The 24,550-nt window shown below is 44.2% G+C and overlaps 1 protein-coding gene across 1 annotated transcript in view; it reads left to right on the forward strand.

The window, feature by feature from the left end:
- Nucleotides 1-9,300: 9,300 nt before the first annotated feature.
- Nucleotides 9,301-24,550, forward strand: part of LOC139364827 (protein TANC2-like) — a 144,892-nt gene continuing 129,642 nt past the window's right edge. The window contains exon 1 of the mRNA XM_071101960.1: nt 9,301-9,613. The gene's annotated coding sequence lies outside the window, so the exon portion shown is untranslated. The remainder of the gene's footprint in view (nt 9,614-24,550) is intronic.

A 24,550-nucleotide genomic window follows, 5' to 3' on the forward strand; every position in this document is an offset into this window, starting at 1 on the left:
TAATCGTTGTTCCTTTTTTGTTTTGTTTCTTTTTATGATCTCTCTACACAATGCACAATCAAACAATAGCTCCATACATTCTTTTCCCTCTCAAACAGAACCCCATGTTTGGATGGGGAGCTTGACGTCCAGATAGGCTGATACAAGAGCCTTTTCATGGACCTGACTGACTCCCATACGGTTGGTTGAATTTGGTGGAGATGTTTTCGGCACCTGTTCCTCTTCTTGCCAGTGGAGGCCAGCAAGGGGTCACCACTTCTCTCCTCCTGTCCTGAGACAGGGATGACAATTGTCCTCTTACCCTCCTACCACTGACTGTAGTCAAAACTAAAACAAGACTTCAATGGTAAATGTACTGTGCCACCAAACAATCAGTGGTTTGAACCTGTCTAATAGATGCCTATACACATACACTACTGTATGTGTAGAGGGAAAACACCAAGCATTCAGAAAGTACAGCCCTGTAGATAATTCACTATTCTCAGCATTGATCCAAAAATAATCCCAAATCCACCTGGCTGCTGTCCTGACGATTGCATAATAATTGTTATCAGTGTGAAGTCAGTCGTGCCAATGGATGGTATCTAGAAAGGGGTGGTACCTAGATGGGTGGTACCTAGAAAGGGTGTCACAATTACCACACCCTCACTTGTGTGTGTTGACCCTCACTTGTGTGTGTTGACCCTCACTTGTGTGTGTTGGCATCTCGCCCTTCAATGAGACAGACGCCCACATCCTGCCCACCTCCAGGACCCTCTTCCACTGACGCTAATGGTCCCCTTCGTCTGTACCGTCAACCTCCACATGCTGGTCACCATGGCAACAGGTTAGTGGCATGCGATAGCCCACTGTCCAGGGGAATTCCTCCTTTTAACGGTTCGCCTGCCAGAGACTCACGTCAGCACCACGGGGGGCTTGCCTTAGCCCCAGCCCTAGCAACTAGTTGCTATGCTGCCCCGTTGCCATGCGGAGATTGACATGTTTTTTAACAGTTGGTGGTGATGATCGCCTCTCCAACAAACATAATCACACACGCACTGAGCACACACACCGTCACTATTGCATACCATTCAGAAAAAAGACCCCTTGCCCCTCTTTATCCTTGTGTCACAGTAGCAAGACTGTAGCAAGTTCCACTGATCAAGTTGAGAAGACACAAAGTGACTGTGAGACGTATGGACCAGCGTGCAGTATGACCTGACCTGACACTCTTCAAATGAAACCATTTTTGCATGCCTTATTAGATGATTTGGGGAGAAATCTAGCCTCCTCTCCATTCACACTGTGAAATGACACAAGGTTGTCATGATGAAAACCGTAGTAAATAAATAAATCATATCGTCAATAACTGCATTCACAATGACCTTCACAACGGCAAAGTCATATGCCTACACAGGCTACATAGTGAATACCATACCAATGAAGATACATTTTGTAAGGGCGTTCGTCTGTAGGAGGGAGAGAAGCGGACCAAAGCGCAGCGTGGTGGTTATTCATGTTTTAATAAATCACTATACATGAACAAACTAACAAAAACAAGAAATGTGAAAACGCAAAACAGTCCTATCCTGTGACACCAAACACAGTGACAGGAACAATCACCCCCAAACACACAGTGAAACCCAGGCTACCTAAATATGGTTCCCAATCAGAGACAATGACGAACACCTGCCTCTGATTGAGAACCATATCAGGCCGAACATAGAACTAGACCAAAACATAGAAAAACAAACATAGACTGCCCACCCAACTCACGCCCTGACCATACTAAATAATTACAAAACAGAAATAGAGGTCAGAACGTGACAGTACCCCCCCCCAAAGGTGCGGACTCCGGCCGCAAAACCTTGACCTATAGGGGAGGGTCTGGGTGGGCGTCTGTCCGCGGTGGCGGCTCTGGCGCGGGACGCGGACCCCACTTCACCATTGTCTTAGTCCGCCTTATTGTCCGCCTCCCTGGCTTACTCACCATGACCACCCCTCTCAATGACCCCACTGGACAGAGGGGCTGCTCGGGACAGAGGGGCAGCTCGGGACAGAGGTGAAGCAGCTGCTCGGGACAGAGGGACAACTGCTCGGGACAGAGGGACAACTGCTCGGGACAGAGGGGCGATAGCAGCTCGGGACAGAGGGGCGGCAGCTGCTCGGGACAGAGGGGCGGCAGCTGCTCGGGACAGAGGGGCGGCAGCTGCTCGGGACAGAGGGACAGCTGCTCGGGACAGAGGGACAGCTGCTCGGGACAGAGGGACAGCTGCTCGGGACAGAGGGGCAGCTGCTCGGGACAGAGGGGCAGCTGCTCGGGCGGCCCCTGGCTGACTGGCGGCACAGGCGGCCCCTGGCTGACTGGCGGCACTGGCGGCCCCTGGCTGACTGGCGGCACTGGCGGCCCCTGGCTGACTGGCGGCACTGGCGGCCCCTGGCTGACTGGCGGCACTGGCGGCCCCTGGCTGACTGGCGGCACTGGCGGCCCCTGGCTGACTGGCGGCACTGGCGGCCCCTGGCTGACTGGCGGCACTGGCGGCCCCTGGCTGACTGGCGGCACTGGCGGCCCCTGGCTGACTGGCGGCCCCTGGCTGACTGGCGGCACTGGCGGCCCCTGGCTGACTGGCGGCACTGGCGGCCCCTGGCTGACTGGCGGCACTGGCGGCCCCTGGCTGACGGGCGGCACTGGCGGCCCCTGGCTGACGGGCGGCACTGGCGGCGCTGGGCAGACGGGCGGCACTGGCGGCGCTGGGCAGACGGGCGGCACTGGCGGCGCTGGGCAGACGGGCGGCACTGGCGGCGCTGGGCAGACGGGCGGCGCTGGCGGCGTTGGGCAGACGGGCGGCGCTGGCGTCGCTGGGCAGACGGAAAGCTCAGATGGCGCTGGGCAGACGGGAAGCTCAGATGGCGCTGGGCAGACGGGAAGCTCCGATGGCGCCGGACAGGCGGGAGGCTCCGGCAGTGCTGGACAGGCGAGGCGCACTGTAGGCCTGATGCGTGGTGCTGGCACTGGTGGTACTGGGCCGAGGACACGCACAGGAAGCCTTGTGCGGGGAGCTGCTACCGGAGGGCTGGGGTGTGGAGGTGGTGACGGATAGACCGGGCCGTGAAGGCGTACTGGAGATCTTGAGAGCAGGGCTGGCACCAACCGCCCTGGCTGGATCTTCACCCTAGCCCGGCAGATGTGGGGAGCTGGGATGTAGCGCACCGGGCTAAGCACGCGTACTGGGGACACCGTGCGCACAACTGCATAACACGGTGCCTGACCAGCACCACGCCCGCCACAGTTAGCACTGCTAGGAGCACTGTAGTGCTGAGATGGCACAGGACGTGCAAGGCTAGGGAGATGCACAGGAGGCCTGGTGCGTGAGGCTGGCACAGTCTTCACCAGACCCCTCGCACGCACCTCAGGATGAGTATGGAGAGCTGACCCCGGTGCCATTAAATCCCTGACACGCTCCGTCGGGCGAATGTCGTGCCTCATGCACCAAACCAGCAAGTCCCTCATATCACTCTCCTCCAATTTCCCCATTAACTCCTTCACAGTCTCTGCTTCGCTCACCTCCAACACCAGCTCTGGTTCTGAGCTCCTCCTTGGCTCCTCACGATAAACGGGAAGAGTTGGCTCAGGTCTGACTCCTGACTCTGCCACACTCCCCCTGTGCCCCCCCCCCAAGAAATTTTTGGGGGTGACTCTCGGGCTTCCGTCCGCGCCGCCGTGCTTGCTTCTCAGAATGCCGCCTCTCTGCTTTTGCTGCCTCCAGCTCGGCCTTGGGGCGGCAATATTCTCCTGGCTTAGCCCAGGGTCCTTTCCCGTCGAGGATTTCCTCCCATGTCCAGAATTCCTTACTACGTATCTCCTGCAGCCGCTGTTGCTTCTCCTGCTGCTCCTGCCTGTTGACACGCTGCTTGGTCCTGTTGTGGTGGGTGATTCTGTAAGGGCGTTCGTCTGTAGGAGGGAGAGAAGCGGACCAAAGCGCAGCGTGGTGGTTATTCATGTTTTAATAAATCACTATACATGAACAAACTAACAAAAACAAGAAATGTGAAAACGCAAAACAGTCCTATCCTGTGACACCAAACACAGTGACAGGAACAATCACCCCCAAACACACAGTGAAACCCAGGCTACCTAAATATGGTTCCCAATCAGAGACAATGACGAACACCTGCCTCTGATTGAGAACCATATCAGGCCGAACATAGAACTAGACCAAAACATAGAAAAACAAACATAGACTGCCCACCCAACTCACGCCCTGACCATACTAAATAATTACAAAACAACAGAAATAGAGGTCAGAACGTGACACATTTAAGGACAAGATTTTAAAAAAAGAACAAGACAGTGCCTGCTGAAGAGAGATAATTTAATTTAATTTAACTTTTGATGTGACACTGATGGCTGGCCCAAATTCCTCCAAAACAGATATACCAGAGTGGGATAAAATGATTAGCAGGATCAATTGGCATGTGCTTCATCTCTGATGGTGCTTACCTGGCATGGACCAATAGGAAGGATGCTGCCTGGAGCTCAAAATAAGCCTTCTATCTCCAGCACCCACAAAGGGGGGCTCCACCAATGTCATCTCAACCACCCCTGAGGTTGGTTCTTCCAAGGAAGAAAGAGAATGCCAACAGGATAAGCAACATCCGAAAACTCCCCAAAATATTCCTTCCTTCTGCTATCTATCTTATGGCTAATGCTGCAACATGTTGTATAACCCACTCAGTTCAACATGAAGGGTAATGTTGTCATGAGAGTCAACCTGATTGAATTTAACTGATTGAATTTGACTGATTAAGGGCACACAGCCTCAATACAGTGAGCAAAGGTAATCATAAGCATTTACTAACTAGCTCCTGAAGCCAGGAGACCTCTTGTTCCTCTACTCATCTGATAGACATGCCTTAAATCTCCTAACTTGATGTTGGCAAAAGATCAATAGTTTATGGGAATGTTTACATCATTGTTTTAAGATTTATTTTCATAGCCCTTAAATCTGACATAGAAACATGACAGATGATGTTAGACACATGACAAATCATTGACAAATAATGAATCCAACTGTGCTTGATTGAGTCTTAAGGTTTGTTTATATTTTGAGCCTGTTACTAAGGCTATCGTACTGTTTAATCATGGACTCAGGAGAGCTTCAACAGGGGACAGGAAGTAAACAGCAGCAACCTGCTTTGCCATGTTGCTTTGTTGAATCCATCCAGGGAGGGCTGGCAGGGTTTCCTCTCCAGGGGCCAGGGCAAAATAAATGAACTGGGCGGGATAGATTAGTAGATAGTCAGACACCCAGGGAGATCTGACTCGGAGAAGGGGATGAAACGTGCAGCCTTGCAGAAAGGAAATACAATTTAGATTATTGCAGTAGTCCCCGATACCCACCTGTGGGTATAGACCTTAATGTAATGGGACTTGGGATCTTGGGGTCTGGAGCATGTGTAATCTATCCTGTGACCAAAGGTAATGTCACGACTTCTACTGAAGTCAGTTCCTCTCCTTGTTCGGGCGGCGTTCGGCGGTCGCCGCTCCCGGCCTTCTAGCCATCACGATCCACCTTTAATTTTTCATTTGTTTTGTTTTGTCTTCCTGCACACCTGGTTTACATCTCCTACTAATTACATGTGGATTTAACCCTCTGTTCCCTCCATGTCTGTGTGGGGTATTGTTTACTGTCAAGGTTGGCACGCTTCCGGCTGGTTTGCGCCGGGTTTTGTTTTATTACCCGTGCTTTGTGGCAGCCGGTACTTTGTACATGGGCTTTGTAGTTTTGCTGCCTCATCTTGTCATTTGGACATTTTGTGTTGTGACGCGGTTGCGTTCTGTATTATGATTGCCTAAGTAAAGTGCTTTGTCCATTCATCTCTGCTCTCCTGCGCCTGACTTCCCTGCACCAGCTACACCCACCGTTGACATGTAAACAACTTCATAATTTTGTGTGTTGCAGATGTGTCTCAGAGGAATGGAGAGGCCAACTGTGTGTGTGTGTGTTGTGTGAGGAGACTTACATGTAATTCAATTTGGCCTCAGGTTGTATTTATGTGGGAGGATCGGTCGAAGATTCCTTCAACAGCCCATTCAATTTTTCATCAGAGTTTGCCTTTTCATCCCACGCAGGTGGGAAGTGACATTTTGTTAGGGCTCCCTTAACTAGATATATGGGGCTCGTGACCTTCTCAGGTATTACTTTTATTAAGAGAAGCAACTTAAACCAGTAAGTCAATGTCAACCGACTGACGTTGATGGAACGGCTGCCTACTGCGTGCTGGCAGCCATTGTCTGTTGAGCGGAGTTTCCCGGACTCCGGGAAATTATAGTATCAATTTCAAATCAAGATTGGTTGAATTGTGGACCTTACACAGTAAAACGGAGAACAATCTATTGAAATATACAGGGAAATGCACAATGCTTAACATATCCAACAAATAATATTTAAGTAAGCACAGTTTATTCCCTGTTCTCTCTATTTAAGTCACTACCATGTTATGGGTGTTTTAATTTATTTATTGTAATTATCTGCCTGCCTGGCTCCATAATCACATTTAATGCATTCCTCTTTTCTATAACCTCTCTCTGTACTTGGCTATACTCCAGGTTATAGAGCAGAGATGCAAATGATGCATTGACATCGTAATAAACAGAATTTGTCACATCCAATACAATGTTTTGGGTGTATAGAAATGTTAAGATATATTAGTGTAGGCAGCTAACAAACAGCACAGCTTGGTAATCATAAACACAATTTGAAGGTGCTAAGAGCTGGTTTGGGACTTTCACAGAGGAACTGGTCATCAGTCTAAAGCATGAAATGGTTTGGAAACACTGTGGTAAAGCATTAAAATCCCATCCATTCTCTCAGGCCAGTTCAAAGCCTCAGCCATCAAACCCGACTTATCAATCACCGCTGTTTAATTCAATTAAGCATTGGCACTGAACAACTGGGAATCTAATCTATTTTGCATTAAGGTTTTTTTCTTACTTTGTCCATTACTTTGGCCCGGCACAGTCTTTTGACTCAACACATTGCATTTTAAAAGGAATGTGTCTTTGTTAGTCTGTGTACACATGTAAATCACAAATGGAAGGATGTGTGTGGATACTTTGACCAGACACGTTGTCACATGATTCACTTGATTTACATAAAGAGTAAGATGTAGGCCACGGTATTGTCAACGGTTCATTTGTGTGCTGAAGAACTGGTTCAGTGGGTTTGCAAAACTGGCTTCAGTAAGCTATAGTGTCTATTTTTTGGGACAGCATGGCATGTGTGTGGTCCTTGGAGGACTTACAAAAATAGAATAAATGCATTCTAGAACAGAACTATCTTTTGTTTGAGTCCACTGAGTCCACTTGTTAGGATAATTAATGTCCAACCCCAGATGTATTTCATACACTGTGTTCCCATGAACGATTGGCATCTCTCAAACATAGTCCAGACACTAAGAGAAATGACATTCCTATCTCTGGTTTGTGATAAGGGACTCATATATTTGCATTATGATGAGAAGATAGCACAGAAATGCAGCCCAGCCTCATCTGCATGTATCTCTTCACCTTACCTCTGGGTGGAGGCCTTCAGAAACCGTTGTTGTTTGATCAGCCCCTAGGACTGATCCAGATGTTTTCATTCTTTCCAGAAATAAATCATTTGTCTGTCTTTTAGATCTGTAGGCTACACTTGGCACCAGGGCAAAGATAATTTCTCTACCCTCATTATCTTATCACATTCATTCTGGTAATATATAATAGGTAAGAGGTAGTTGAATCAAAAGAAAAAGCAAATAGTTAGGAAATAGTTAGCTTAATGTTCCAACTTGTGACTGGCAAAGTAAGCATGTAAGATCTACCTACACCTGTTGTATTCGGCGCATGTGACAAATAAAGTTTGATTTGATGGGTAAGACGATCTACATTTGTTTGATTGTACATTGTAGTGTTCCATCTCTACAGTATGTGGGTACTACAATTTGTGAGTATAATATTTCCCACACAAAGATTCACAGAGATTACACACATCTAAAGCAGGAGTAAACAAGGTATGTAGATCTCAGACAGATATTATCATCTTCGCTATGAGAAAACTCCATGACAAGTCAAAGCAAGGATGGACCAGAAGTCAAATGAATGCCTGTATTTATCAAGAGTTAGCTTTCCTAGACAAAACAAAGGTCTGAGATTGCAGCAGTGTGTGTGTCAGGCGAAGCCAGCATGACCCATTCCGAGATTGGAGACACTGGCTACGTAACCCACCAGACCTCCCTCCACCTGTGTAAATAACCTCTATTGCAATTACAGAGCAGGTTCTATGTATCTACAATACTGTTACTACAGTTATTCCGTAAATAATGTACATTTGATTGACATGACCTTGTATTTTACAGTGGGTTACTTTGACAATGCTGCATTCATAACCAAGTGGGAAGGTGAACATGACCCGTTGTGAAGTTGTAAGTACTAATTGGATGAGTGCACATGCTTTGAACTCATTGAGTAACGCTGATTGGCTAATGGCCAACAAGCTGCATCAAGCATAAACTAAAAGTACAACTATCATGCTTGTAAACTAATTATAGTGTTCAAAAACCATATTAATAGATTGTTTTTTATAAATAATATTTTGTTGTTGCATTTAACAACCGGAAATTCTGTTATCGAGGTAGCCTAATTTTCTTAGTAGGTTACTTGAGAGGTCAGCATGTGGGAGAAGTCGGAGCATTCAAGTGGATTTTTCCCAGTCAGTATTTGGTAAATACCAATAGTGTGCAACTGCAGCCCGCAATATGGGGCATTCCTGCATGTGGGCTCTCATCTGTAGGAACGCCCCCCCCCCCCCCCCCCCCCCCCCCTCTTCACTTCCGCATCCCGAACACCTGCCCTCGCTTTCGTCAACAGAACTGCGGGAAACCAGTGCCCGCTGTCTACCACTGTTGTACGGCTAGCTAGCTACCATTATTGTCGCCTGTGAGGTTTATCGGCAGCTGGTATCCAACGTTATTGTGCATTAACGCCACCTACTGTTTTGAAGCGCCCCTGCCTCCCGCCTGTCCTAACTTAAAAATTGACCAATAAAAGTATAGAGAGGAGTTCCTGCAGATTCAGGAATGCCCACATGCAGGAACGCCCCCACACTATTGGCTGCAATTGCACCCTTCTAAATACCACCTTCCCACTTGTATTTGAACGCAGGATCTGAGCACCCGCCCCTCATTCAATTCAGCAGCCCCTCCGCTTCATGCGGAGCGTTTTCAACACACACAAACATCTTCGTAGGCAATGTTTGGTTCTTCTCATGCAGTCGCGTAATGAAATAGTTATTTCTTCTTCACTGGGTGGTTATTATTGGAGGCAAATTGAGCGCAATTCCGAGATTTTTTTCCTCCCTCAAAACCTGGAGTAGGAGGTACCTCAGTGGGAGAAGGACGGAACGATCAAACACGTCGAATCTTTACGCACGCTCGCGAAGGCTGTGTTGTGGTCCAGCTGCCTACTGGAAATCTTGCTGAAACGTTAGCTAGCCATTGCACTGACGTTTATCTACGAACTGACACGGGTTTAATGGTCAGTGGGACGTTCTTGCCTCGGCTTATTTGACAGTGGAGGAGGTGAAAAAAAATCAAGGTACGTGACAGCGAATGACAATTACAAGGTAATGTTACATTTGAAACACGAAATTCGAATGATTTGGCTGAATGACGTTAGTCCTAGCCAAATAATGTGCTGTTCTTTAGCGTTCGGTGTCTGCTGTGCTGCACTGTTTTAGCTAGCAAGCGCTTGCTGTATATCCGCATCGAAGTGTCCCAATCATCTATGGTATTGCAGGTAGCTAGCAAACTAACATAGTTAGCATTCGCTATTTGACAACCATATAATTTTCGAACATGTTTTTTACTGTAGTTATATTTAGCTGGACAACCTAAAGCCACACAGTGAACAATGTGGCCATTCCGTTTCACAAAGAAACCCCTTTTGTGTATTTTTTATTGACGAATATCCCATCGCCATACGCCTCAAACTGGCTTACTGGACATCTTTGAAGTTAGAATGACAGCTACCCCCCCCCCCCCCCCTAACGTTAGTTAAATAGAGAAGCTGTGTAACGTTATTAAGATTCATTATACCCTTGGTGAATTATACCATGGCATTTGCTGAATGACTTTCTAAACCAAATGTATAAATGCTTAATTTCTGTGCATTCAATGTCCTAGCACCAGCTTACTTTAAAATGCATGGGGGTTGTGAATGCATTACTGCCATGATGGGTTATGTGTTTCTGACATTTCCAGTGGTGACAGAACTGGGTCTGGTTTCCCAAAAGCATCTTAAAGAGAAATGTAAAAATAAAAATAAATCTTCATATTCATGATCTCTAGCACCAGACCAACATCAATATATCAAATGGCGTGTTTCTATGTTTTCTTGATGTTGAGGTGGTGCTGGAGATTATGAAGTTGAACAATTTAGAAATAGCCCTTTAAGGCTAAATTCGTGGTTAGAACCTTCGTCGGAGCATAGTTTAATCTCTGAGTTGTTTCCCTTCATAACATTGCACTTGAAAACGATTAATCTAACATGCTGACCAGACCGCGCGCGCACATGTTGATTTTTGTCCACGATCGCCAGAACGGCCTTAAAAATAATGGGACTGCCGTTTTAGGGCTCTAAAATTAGTTTGACCCCCATTGTGAAATCTTTTTTATTTCGTTACAAATCGAGATATTGATCCATTCTGACTACTACATTTGTCATCACACAGGACCACATGCTGACACAGAACTATTACCTACTGGTAGGCCTAAGGGAGGCTCACACCCTCATGCATGCTCTTTGAATGTGCACTATTTTTACATGTGTGTGAATAGACCTAGCAGCTGAGAATGCTTCAGTAGGCTACTGTACAATCATTCTTTGACGTTCAATTATCAATTATTCACTCAAACACCTCTTTGCAACCTCTTTATTCCCAAAACTTTTCCTCAATCACTCATCTTTCTTGAAGTGACCGTTATGGATAGGCTACCTAGGCTACCTATGGTCCATGGACACAGGGACCCAATATTTGGGTTTGTTTACTAATTCTGCTAATCCCGTTTCCAAACAGCAGTCTTCAAACAGCATGGTCAAATTTCCTCATGGTGACGCCATAAATGAGCTAGCCTAAAATCAATAAGATGAGGTGAGTTTGTATTTTGGGTGAACCATCCCTCTAAACATATTAAGCCCCCTTTCTCCTACTTATAAACATTGTTGGGTCATGAATCAAATACTGTCAGACTGCCTACTGGCTAGGCTATCTTAACTAAAACACAACCCAGATTAAATAATCACAGTTGGCCAGTGCCTCCAGGGTGAGATTTTTTTATGACTGACATGTAGCAATTTCTTTGTAACTTTCATTTATGTGCCGGAGGGCAGCTGTGGAAAAGTGATTAGGGAAATGATGTGCAGTCTAGGGTTGGGGGCTTTAGCAAGGTACTTCACAGAAATAGAGCCAGCTGTCGCAGCAGACATCAGCTATGATGAAATTGTCCCAGATTGGGGTATCTGTTGAGGAAATAACAAAATCATAATTAAGTTCAGCCAATTGATTTACCGGCTGGAGTGGCTGCTTGTATCTTCATGATGAATGAGTATGGAAGGGCCTTAGCAAAACAATAGTGAATTGGGAACCCACTAGACCAAGTAAAAGGTTTTATGACATTGACTTACTTTTATTAATTCTACCTTTTAACATGCGATCAGTGTAAAGATTTTGTACAGGCTGCAGAGGGAAGCCAATTAGATCTGACCTAGATTAAATGTGACTTTGGCAAGTAGCCTACTTCCAGCAGTCCTGAGCAGTGTAATTTCTCAAAGTTGCTAGTCTTGATGCCATAGGCCTACTTGTATACTTTATTTCTTTCTCTATTTTGTATATATATATATTTTTTTACCCTGTTTTCTCCTCAATTTTGTGGTATCCAATTGGTAGTTAGTCTTGTCTCATCGCTGCAACTCCCTTACAGACTCGGAAGAGGCGAAGGTCGAGAGCCGTGCGACACAATGCCCAGTTAACCCGGAAGCTAGCCGCACCAATGTGTCGAAGAAAATGCATTTGGCGACAGTGTCAGCGTGTACTGCGCCCGGCCCCCCACAGGAGTCGCTAGTGTGCGATGGGACAAGGTGCGCCGCCCCATAGGTCTCCCGGTCGCAGCTGACTGGGACAGAGCCTGGACTCTAACCAGGATTTCTAGTGCCACAGCCTTAGACAACTGCACCACTCTGAAGGTCCTCCTACTTGTATACTTACAGGTTTACAAGGTTACCTTAGTTATCAAAAAGAAAATAAAGGAGGACCAATGCACTCTTCATATAATTCATTTAAATGCCTTTATTAGACTCCAAGTCTAAGAGCGAATGAATGATTACAAGCCTAGTTCAATAGAAACAACGTTTTTTTTTTTTTTAAACCGACGCGTTTCGGCAGCATGGCCTTCGTCAGGGAGTGCTCAGGATTAGAGGTCGACCGATTAATCGGAATGGCCGATTTCAAGTTTTCATAACAATCGGAAATTGGTATTTTTGGACACCGGTTTTTATTATAATAATTTTTTACACCTTTATTTAATCTTTATTTAACTAGGCAAGTCAGTTAAGAACACATTCTTATTTTCAATGACGGCCTAGGAACGGTGGGATAACTGCCTCGTTCAGGGGCAGAACGACAGATGTTCACCTTGTCAGCTCGGGGGATCCAATCTTGCAACCTTACAGTTAACTAGTCCAACGCTATAACCATCTGCCTCTCGTTGCACTCCACAAGGAGACTGCCTGTTACGTGGATGCAGTAATCCAAGGTAAGTTGCTAGCTAGCATTAAACTTATCTTAAAAAATGATCTATCATAATCACTAGTTAACTACACATGGTTGATATTACTAGTTTATCTAGCGTGTCCTGCGTTGCATATAATCTGACTGAGCATACAAGTATCTGACTGAGCGGTGGTAGGCAGCAGCAGGCTTGTAATCATTCATTCAAACAGCACTTTCGTGTGCGTTTTACCAGCAGCTCTTTGTTGTGCGTCAAAGCATTGTGCTGTTTATGACTTCAAGCCTATCAACTCCCGAGATGAGGCTGGTGTAACCGAAGTGAAATGGCTAGCTAGTTAGCGGGGTGCGCGCTAATAGCGTTTCAAACGTCACTCGCTCTTAGACTTGGAGTGGTTGTTCCCCTTGCTCTGCATGGGTAACGCTGCTTCGAGGGTGGCTGTTGTCGGTGTGTTCCTGGTTCGAGCCCAGGGGGAGCGAGGAGAGGGTCAGAAGCTATACTGTTACACTGGCAATACTAAAGTGCCTATAAGAACACCCAATTGTCAAAGGTTAATGAAATACAAATGGTATAGAGAGAAATAGTCCTATAATTCCTATAATAACTACAACCTGAAACTTCTTACCTGGGAATATTGAAGACTCATGTTAAAAGGAATCACCAGCTTTCATATGTTCTCATGTTCTGAGCAAGGTACGTGACAGCGAATGACAATGAACTTAAACGTTAGCTTTCTTACATGGCACATATTGCACTTTTACTTTCTTCTCCAACACTTTGTTTTTGCATTATTTAAACCAAATTGAACATGTTTCATTATTTATTTGAGGCTAAATTGATTTTATTGATGTATTATATTAAGTTAAAATAAGTGTTAATTCATTATTGTTGTAATTGTCATTATTACGCATACATAAAAATAAAAGAAAAGGCCAATTAATCGGCATCGTTTTTTTTGGTCCTCCAATAATCGGTCGACCTCTACTCAGGAAGCACCTCTCCTGCTAAGAGTGTACTACCACTAACACCTGGCTGCTACCAAGATATACCGCTATGATGGGAAAGTAAAGTCATCACAACTAAGACAGTTGTGTCAAGCAATTTAATGCATCCTTTTAAAAATGTCTGAAGCCATTTTCCAGTAGAATGTTATGAAACAATGTAAGATTTATTTAGATGTTTTTAGTACCTCCGATGCAGCCCAATCATTTAGCCTAGTAGAGTATTTGATTGATAAATGGCTTCTTTGCACAACATTATGAAGGGGGGCAATGTTATGGATTTGTCACAGCTGCTACTCTCCGTTTAGGGGAACCTTTATTATTAAACACAGTCACACAGTGTTGTCTCTCTGCAGTCAGATATGTAAATTGAAGTCTGTGCTGCGTGCCTGATGAGCTGCTGTGACTGCTGTGACTCTCGCATGTAGTAAATGTTTGAGAATCTCACATGCAAGTAGATTTTCCTCTTGAGTCACATTTGGAGATGGCATATTGCTGTGCTTAGCGCAGTATGACGGACTGTATGTTCGAGCAGCAGGTTTGGCTTGTCCTACTCTTCCAAAATGGGCTTTCAATATGTTTGGCTGAATACTGTTATAGGACAGTCTTTCTCAGAAGTTTTCCCATTTATGTCATTTATAACAGAATGTTATTACAGAATTGGGTGCCTATGCATCCAAACTATGGAAAGACGATTGATGTCTCTCCTTAAAAATGTTTGTGTGGAATCACAATAAAGGGATTGTAACCGACTGTAACCATCAACATAACCTAAAGAGGTCCTTCAAGTTCAAAAAGCAGCAAAGTTGTTGTAAGTTACTTTTTTTGTAGTTGAATCCAGGCCAACTTGTGAGAGCCTGACCCCCTGACTCTCAATTACCCACAACCTCCTACAGGGGGGTTCTCTGCTGTCGCCTGGCTCTTATCTCCATGCTCAACTTTACTTCCTACAGGACACTATTCAGCTGGCCCCATAGACAGAGTGGGAGGTGAGGGTTGGCGTCTGGCACTTTTTTTCTCTCTAGTCTAGGGCTATGCAGCATGCATTCCTGTGGGCTAGATTTAATTGTCAGTGCCACTCAACTAGTGCTAATAATAAGGAGACTAACGAGGAGGCTAAAAGTTCCTGTTGAGACCACACATCAGGGTCAGTAATGCTTTGTTTTCTTTGTTTGTGTGTGTGTGTGTGTGTGTGTGTGCGTGCATGCATGTCTTCCGTTTGTTGTTTTATGTGGGCCAACGTCGATCTGGTTCCAAGATACCAACAGACACGACTTTTGGTTACAATGCCTTATTATTTCCTGATATCGAATCCTGAGTCACCATCCTGAGGGAGAGAGAGAGAATGTTTGGATTATTTGGGGTTTCTAAAGCACAGACCAATACCCCTCCCATATAATAATATGATAAGAACGGGCCCTAGTCAACCAAACTCGGTTTCTTGTTTCAATCAAAGATTTTTATGTTGCCACACAGTCAAGGTGGCATTTCTCAGTAGTAGAGATGACCAGGGATGTTCTCTTGATAAGTGCATGAATTGGAAAATGTTCTGTCCTGCTTAAGCATTCAAAATGTAAAGAGTACTTTTGGGTGTCAGGGAAAATGTATGGAGTAAAAAGTACATTATTTTCTTTAGGAATGTAGTGAAGTAAAAGTTGTCAACATTTTACTTGGGGGTCATGTTGTGGACTTCAAGAGAATGCAGAGTTACCTTGCATGTTGACATATGTAGTTCTATTGTATCCTCTCCTTTCTCAGTAAGCAATATCAAAAGAACTTGATTTGAAGAAGTGTTGACTTGCACCATAAGAGCTCAGCTGAATGATGGGGGAAAATAATTCAGCTAGCGTCAGACAACCAAGTCTCTGGTGCAGTACAATTTGTTTTTAGCAAGAGTGAAAGAAATACATCCCTCTATTTATTTTTCTGTCCCACAGCAGTTTAATTTAAATGGACCACTGAACAAAACTGTCTACACTACAACAAGGAATGTGTCACCTGCTTTCAGAGGGGAAAAACAGCTGTGAATGCAGCCGTTTTCACTGGACTGCAGCGTTTCCCTAATGGAATGGATTTTTAAATTCTCATAAATGTTATCAGTGAGGGATGACCGCAGTCACTCCAGGAAGCGGCCCTTGTCACCGCACATCATCAGGAGGCCAGTGTGATTCAACCATGTCGAGGTGACAAGACTGCCGGCTCCATCATGGAATTAGCCTACATCAGCTCAAACGTTCACATCTTTCCGTTTGCCAAATGATCTGTTTGCTTATATTCTACTTTTTGAGACCAATTTCATCCAAGTCTCCTCATTAACAAAGCCATAATTGTTCCCCTTTTGTCTTTTTTACATGTTAAAATGAAGCCGACTCAAGCTCACGATTAGAAAATAAACGGTAGTGTCATCTGGCGTATGTTGCACCTAGCACTGCAGGTAGACTGAAGAGGAGTATCTTACAGATCCTTTCTGGCAACCTCACCTCCAGGTTTATTCAGTCTCTAGCTCAGACTTCCAGGACTCCACTGAAGTCCCAGTACATGTCATCTCCAATGGAGCGTGCCACCAGAGCCTTCTGATCTGATCAGATGGCTGTTTTGACCCCATTCCTCCCTCTTCTATTCCCCTCTGAGGCCATCATCTCGTTCCCGCCATCCATGCATTGGTGCCACCTCGTCTTCAGAGACCTCGCACATATACTGAACAAAGATATGATTGCAACAATTTCAAAGATTTTACTGAGTTACAGTTCATATAAGGAAATCAGTCCTTTGAAATACTATACATGTACAGTGGGGCAAAAAAGTATTTAGTCAGCCACCAATTGTGCAAGTTCTCTCACTTAAAAAGATATGAGGCCTGTAATTTTCATCATAGGTACACTTCAACTATGACAGACAAAATGAGAATTTATTTGCAAATTATGGTGGAAAATAAGTATTTGGTCACCTACAAACAAGCAAGATTTCTGGCTCTCACAGACCTGTAACTTCTTCTTTTAAGAGGCTCCTCTGTCCTCCTCGTTACCTGTATTAATGGCACCTGTTTGAACTTGTTATCAGTATAAAAGACACCTGTCCACAACCTCAAACAGTCACACTCCAAACTCCACTATGTCCAAGACCAAAGAGCTGTCAAAGGACACCAGAAACAAAATTGTAGACCTGCACCAGGCTGGGAAGACTGAATCTGCAATAGGTAAGCAGCTTGGTTTGAAGAAATCAACTGTGAGAGCAATTATTAGGAAATGGAAGACATACAAGACCAATGATAATCTCCCTCGATCTGGGGCTCCACGCAAGATCTCACCCTGTGGGGTCAAAATGATCACAAGAACGGTGAGCAAAAATCCTAGAACCACACGGGGGGACCTAGTGAATGACCTGCAGAGAGCTGGGACCAAAGTAACAAAGCCTACCATCAGTAACACACTACGCCGCCAGGGACTCAAATCCTGCAGTGCCAGACGTGTCCCCCTGCTTAAGCCAGTACATGTCCAGGCCCGTCTGAAGTTTGCTAGATAGCATTTGGATGATCCAGAAGAAGATTGGGAGAATGTCATATGGTCAGATGAAACCAAAATAAAACTTTTTGGTAAAAACTTAACTCGTTGTGTTTGGCGGATAAAGAATGCTGAGTTGCATCCAAAGAACACCATACCGTGAAGCATGGGGGTGGAAACATCATGCTTTGGGGCTGTTTTTCTGCAAAGGGACCAGGACGACTGATCCGTGTAAAGGAAAGAATGAATGGGGCCATGTATCGTGAGATTTTGAGTGAAAACCTCCTTCCATCAGCAAGGGCATTGAAGATGAAACGTGGCTGGGTCTTTCAGCATAACAATGATCCCAAACACACCGCCCGGGCAACGAAGGAGTGGCTTCGTAAGAAGCATTTCAAGGTCCTGGAGTGGCCTAGCCAGTCTCCAGATCTCAACCCTATAGAAAATCTTTGGAGGGAGTTGAAAGTCCGTGTCGCCCAGCAACAGCCCCAAAACATCACTGCTCTAGAGGAGATCTGCATGGAGGAATGGGCCAAAATACCAGCAACAGTGTGTGAAAACCTCGTGAAGACTTACAGAAAATGTTTGACCTCTGTCAATGCCAACAAAGGGTATATAATAAAGTATTGAGAAACTTTTGTTATTGACCAAATACTTATTTCCACCATAATTTGCAAATAAATGCATAAAAAATCCTACAATGTGATTTTCTGGATTTTTTCTCATTTTGTCTGTCATAGTTGAAGTGTACCTATGATGAAAATTACAGGCCTCTGTCATCTTTTTAAGTGGGAGAACTTGCACAATTGGTGGCTGACTAAATACTTTTTTGCTCCACTGTACATGTAGGCTTTGTGGTGGAAGCAGTTCAGGAACCTTTTGGAAGAGGTGTTGTCGTGCCCTCTTCGTCTGTGTTTTTGTGTTTGAACCATGCTAGATCCTTAGTGATGTGGACACCGAGGAACTTGAAGCTCTCCACTGTCGACTTTTGTATCAACATGACTACTTCCTCTCTGAATTGTTTTGTTTCATTAGAGAATGACATCCTAGCTGAAGTCCTGTGTTTTCTCAGACCAGAAAGAAATGGCTAATATGACTATTTATATCTCTAATGATACCTCAAGTTAGTCTGGCTCCAGCTTGTGAGTAAAGAAAGACTGCGGTTACTATTTCTTAGCTCAATTGCAGCCACTGTTTCAATGGAAATGGTCCTGCAGAGCCACTATCTGAACTCAATACAAAGAAGTCTGAGGGAAGAACAAATGGGACAGGTCTTAAATTGTCCTCATCGGTCTAAGTTGTTACATTGGACAGTACCCTACGTTTTCTTTTACCAGACATATTGCTTTCACCTATGAACACATTTCCCCGAGGGGGTACAGATTGTGGTTTGCATGGTGGTTGGCATTGACGTATTTGAATATGTCGCTTGACCAGATAGGCTATGTTGGATATTATTTAAAGAATTACTGGAGTGCTTAGAATTTGCTTCTAGATGTATATTGGCCTAGCCTACATTTAAAATTGAAGCACTTCAGTGCCTTCCTTTCCCCCTGCACTTGAAAATACAGCCTCTCCATGGCTCTGAATTACTTCCATTTGAAAAGCTGATTTATAGATTATCTGTCATTGATTTCAGAACATCATGCACCAGGTAAGGCTGTGTGTGTGGCACTTTTTTGTGTGTTTTTGTTTTGTTTGAGGCTCCGCTTCCTGGTAGAACCAATCAAGACTGATCATTAAAGAGCAATCTTTCACAATGGAAGTGCATTCATGTGTCTGGAGTTTACACTAATCTGTAATGATTGGTCGTATTCAGTATGAGAACACAATCAGTTTTGAATGCTGTTCTAGAGAAGCATCTAATCCAATAGCCTATTTATCTTTTGTGTGTAAGTTTCAACCTCTATCTCCATTTGTAAATATGTTCTCCAAATGGGTAATTATGAGCTCAAGTATTGATTCTTTCATCTGCACCTCTTTTATACTCTCTGACGGATAGGCCTAAACAGCAAGCATTTAGCCCATGTTTGTTGGTTTTTGTGGTTTTCGAAATCTGAGCTTTTCGACCTTCACCCGACTTTACATCCCCTTCAACCTTCTCCTGAAGTAACAAAATACAAAACACTCCTCAAGACTGCCATGGTTTATTTTCCCCTCCAATTTTATAGAGTAGACCCTGAATATCTGTTTTCAAATCAAATGTTATTGGTCGTGTACACATATTTAGCAGATGTTATTGCAGGTGCGGCGAAATGCTTATGTTTCTAGCTCCAACAGTGAAGTAATATTTAACAATACAAAACAATACACACAGTTTCAAAACACTGTCCGGAATATAAATATACTCTTTCCATGACATAGACTGACCAGGTGAATCCAGGTGAAAGCTATGGTCCCTTTATTGATGTCACTTGTTAAATCCACTTAAATCTGTGTAGATGAAGGGGAGGAGACAGGTTAAAGAAGGATTTTTAAGCCTTGAGACAATTGAGACATGGATTGTGTATGTGTGCCATTCAGAGGGTGAATGGGCAAGACAAAATATTCAAGTGCTTTTGAAAGGGGTTCGGTAGTAGGTGCCAGGCACCCGGGTTTGAACCTGTCAAGAACTGCAATGCTGCTGGGTTTTTCACACTCAACCGTTTCCGTGTGTATCAAGAATGGTCTACTACCCAAAGGACATCCAGCCAACTTGACACAACTGTGGGGAACGTTAGTCTACATCCCTGTGGACCGCTTTCGACACCTTGTAGAGTCCATGCCTCTATGAATTGAGGCTGTTTTGAGGGCAAAAGGGGGTGCAACTCAATATTAGGATGGTGTTCCTAATGTTTTGTACACTCAGTGTGTACAGTTGAAGTCGGAAGTTTACATTCACCTTAGCCAAATACATTTAAACTCAGTTTTTCACAATTCCTGACATTTTAATCCTAGTAAAAATGCCATGTCTTAGGTCAGTTAGGATCACCACTTTATTTTAAGAATATGAAATGTCAGAATAATAGTAGAGAATTATTTATTTCAGCTTTTATTTCTTTCATCACATTCCCAGTGGGTCAGAAGTTTACATACACTGAATTGGTATTTGGTAGCATTGCCTTTAAATTATGTAACTTGGGTCAAATGTTTCGTGTAGCCTTCTACAAGCTTCCCACAATAAGTTGGGTGAATTTTGGCCCATTCCTCCTGACAGAGCTGGTGTAACTGAGTCAGGTTGTAGGCTTCCTTGCTCGCACATGCTTTTTCAGTTCTGCCCACATATTTTCTATAGGATTGAGGTCAGGGCTTTGTGATGGCCACTCCCAATACCTTGACTTTGTTGTCCTTAAGCCATTTTGCCACAACTTTGGAAGTATGCTTGGGGTCATTGTCCATTTGGAAGACCCATTTGCGACCAAGCTTTAACTTCCTGACTGATGTCTTGAGATTTTGCTTCAATATATCCACATAATTTTCCTTCCTCATGTTGCCATCTATATTGTGAAGTGCACCATTCCCTTCTGCAGCAAAGCACCCCACAACATGATGCTGCCACCCCCGTGCTTCACGGTTGGGATGGTGTTCTTCAGCTTGCAAGCCTCCCCCTTTTTCCTCCAAACATAACGATGGTCATTATGGCCAAACAGTTCTATTTTTGTTTCATCGGACCAGAGAACATTTCTCCAAAAAGTACAATCTTTGTCCCCATGTGCAGTTTCAAACTGTAGTCTGTTTTTTTATGGCAGTTTTGGAGCAGTGGCTTCTTCCTTGCTGAGCGGCCTTTCAGGTTATGTCGAATTTTCAACTGATTTTACTGTGGCTATAGATACTTTTGTACCTGTTTCCTCCAGCATCTTCACAAGGTCCTTTGCTGTTGTTCTGGGATTGATTTGCACTTTTCGCACCAAAGTACGTTCATCTCTAGGAGACATAGCACGTCTCCTTGCTGAGTGGTATGATGGTTGCGTGGTCCAATGGTGTTTATACTTGCGTGCTATGGTTTGTACAGATGAACGTGGTACCTTCAGGCGTTTGGAAATTGCTCCCAAGGATGAACCAGACTTGTGGAGGTCTACAATTTTTTTCCTGAGGTCTTGGCTGATTTATTTTGATTTTCCCATGATGTCAAGCAAAGAGGCACTGAGTTTGAAGGTAGGCCTTTAAGTACATCCCCAGGTACACCTCCAATAGGCTAATTGACATCCTTTGAGTCATTCAGAAGCTTCTAAAGCCATGACATCATTTTCTGGATTTTTCCAATCTGTTTAATGGCACAGTCAACTTACTGTATGTAAACTTCTGACCCACTGGAATTGTGACAATTTGTGTCATGCACACAGTAGATGTCCTAACCAACATGCCAAAACTATAGTTTGTTAACAAGACATTTGTGGAGTGGTTTAAAAACAAGTTTTAATGACTCCAACCTAAGTGTATGTAAACTTCTGACTTCAACTGTATGTAGATAATGGTGTGTACGCACAGTGTATGAGTAGAAAAGGTGTATACTGAAGTAGTTACAGTGCCTTGCGAAAGTATTCGGCCCCCTTGAACTTTGCGACCTTTTGCCACATTTCAAGCTTCAAACATAAAGATATAAAACTGTATTTTTTTGTGAAGAATCAACAACAAGTGGGACACAATCATGAAGTGGAACGCCATTTATTGGATATTTCAAACTTTTTTAACAAATCAAAAACTTAAAAATTGGGCGTGCAAAATTATTCAGCCCCTTTACTTTCAGTGCAGCAAACTCTCTCCAGAAGTTCAGTGAGGATCTCTGAATGATCCAATGTTGACCTAAATGACTAATGATGATAAATACAATCCACCTGTGTGTAATCAAGTCTCCGTATAAATGCACCTGCACTGTGATAGTCTCAGAGGTCCGTTAAAAGCGCAGAGAGCATCATGAAGAACAAGGAACACACCAGGCAGGTCCGAGATACTGTTGTGAAGAAGTTTAAAGCCGGATTTGGATACAAAAATATTTCCCAAGCTTTAAACATCCCAAGGAGCACTGTGCAAGCGATAATATTGAAATGGAAGGAGTATCAGACCACTGCAAATCTACCAAGACCTGGCCGTCCCTCAACTTTCAGCTCATACAAGGAGAAGACTGATCAGAGATGCAGCCAAGAGGCCCATGATCACTCTGGATGAACTGCAGAGATCTACAGCTGAGGTGGGAGACTCTGTCCATAGGACAACAATCAGTCGTATATTGCACAAATCTGAGTTGCAAGAAGAAAGCCATTTCTTAAAGATATCCATCAAAAGTGTCGTTTAAAGTTTGCCACAAGCCACCTGGGAGACACACCAAACATGTGGAAGAAGGTGCTCTGGTCAGATGAAACCAAAATTGAACTTTTTGACAACAATGCAAAACGTTATGTTTGGCGTAAAAGCAACACAGCTGAACACCATCCCCACTATCAAACATGGTGGTGGCAGCATCATGGTTTGGGCCTGCTTTTCTTCAGCAGGGACAGGGAAGATGGTTCAAATTGATGGGAAGATGGATGGAGCCAAATACAGGACCATTCTGGAAGAAAACCTGATGGAGTCTGCAAAAGACCTGAGACTGGGACGGAGATTTGTCTTCCAACAAGACAATGATCCAAAACATAAAGCAAAATCTACAATGGAATGGTTCAAAAATAAACATATCTAGGTGTTAGAATGGCCAAGTCAAAGTCCAGACCTGAATCCAATCGAGAATCTGTGGAAAGAACTGAAAACTGCTGTTCACAAATGCTCTCCATCCAACCTCACTGAGCTCGAGCTGTTTTGCAAGGAGGAATGGGAAAGAATTTCAGTCTCTCGATGTGCAAAACTGATAGAGACATACCCCAAGCGACTTACAGCTGTAATCGCAGCAAAAGGTGGCGCTACAAAGTATTAATTAACTTAAGGGGGCTGAATAATTTTGCACGCCCAATTTTTCAGTTTTTGATTTGTCATAAAAGTTTCAAATATCCAATAAATGTCGTTCCACTTCATGATTGTGTCCCACTTGTTGTTGATTCTTCACAAAAAAATACAGTTTTATATCTTTATGTTTGAAGCCTGAAATGTGGCAAAAGGTCGCAAAGTTCAAGGGGGCCGAATACTTTCGCAAGGTACTGTATATAGGATGAGTGTTTTATCACTAGACATCTGTTTCCTTTTGCAGATAATCAGAAACTGACATGATCCCCAAACAGACAGCTGTTACAGTTTTCGGTAGCACCGTCCGTCCAGGTATCTGCTTTAGTGGTCCCCTGCAGGATTGAGTTGTAAAGAGCAGGGCTTGACGATACGTCTCTATATTACGGAATACGCTGCGCTATGCTAGACACAGTGTACACATGGGATTCTTTTCTGTTTCATGAAGGAAAACCATATCATAGTGCTGAAGACTGGATAGAGATAAAATGGCTTCAAATCAGGTTCATTGAGTGGATGTGCCACCAAGCCATCCTGTTTTAAGGTTTAATGCCTCACATGGACATAGAACTTAATTGCTTTATACGGCGGCCTTGAAAGAGGACACCACTTTTAGCCCATTACCCTGCATAAAATGGATGATTTTGCCTTCTTTATTTTCTCCCACATCTACATAATGTGACCATTTGTGCGTGGTGCTAGGCGATGGCCTTTTGTTATGCATTAGGCTAACACAGTGCTATTGCTACCTCGGATTGTGTCCATATACACTGGTAACCCGCAGTGACCACTGCTCCCCATTCCCTGCCCTCATTACAGAGGTAATAGAATCCACCTCTGTCCCCTGAGCACACAGCCTTCCATACGTTTCTCATCAGCTCATTCCCACCAAGCCTTCCATAAGCCTCCAGTGATCATTGACTTTGAACTACCTCCAACGAGCCCATGTGATCAGCACGGGCCTGTTTATTATGCAGGTTTATGGGGGAGTGAGCTCCACCACGTCCCCATTCTGTCGCTTCCGCTGGAGACGGAAGGAAAAAAGGAGACAATCTACTATAAATTCAGAGTAGAGGGAGGATCTGGGCTCTTTCAGAAGCCTTTGTTTTTCATTGCTGCATTTCTCTCTTCATACCATCTATACCTAACACTAGATTACAGAAGAGTGCTGATTTTAATCTAGGCTATATTACTGCTATTGCTAAAGTATGTAGCGTCTCCACTGTTTGTCTATATGAACGGGGGAAAGCCAGCCAGTTCTGTATCTCCTACTGGTGGAGTGGAGCAGTGACCTCCCACTGTGGGGCTGGTGGATTCCTGCACTCTGCTGTATCATTA

This window comes from Oncorhynchus clarkii, chromosome 13 (assembly GCF_045791955.1).
Source record: "Oncorhynchus clarkii lewisi isolate Uvic-CL-2024 chromosome 13, UVic_Ocla_1.0, whole genome shotgun sequence".
NCBI classification, from domain to species: domain Eukaryota; kingdom Metazoa; phylum Chordata; class Actinopteri; order Salmoniformes; family Salmonidae; genus Oncorhynchus; species Oncorhynchus clarkii.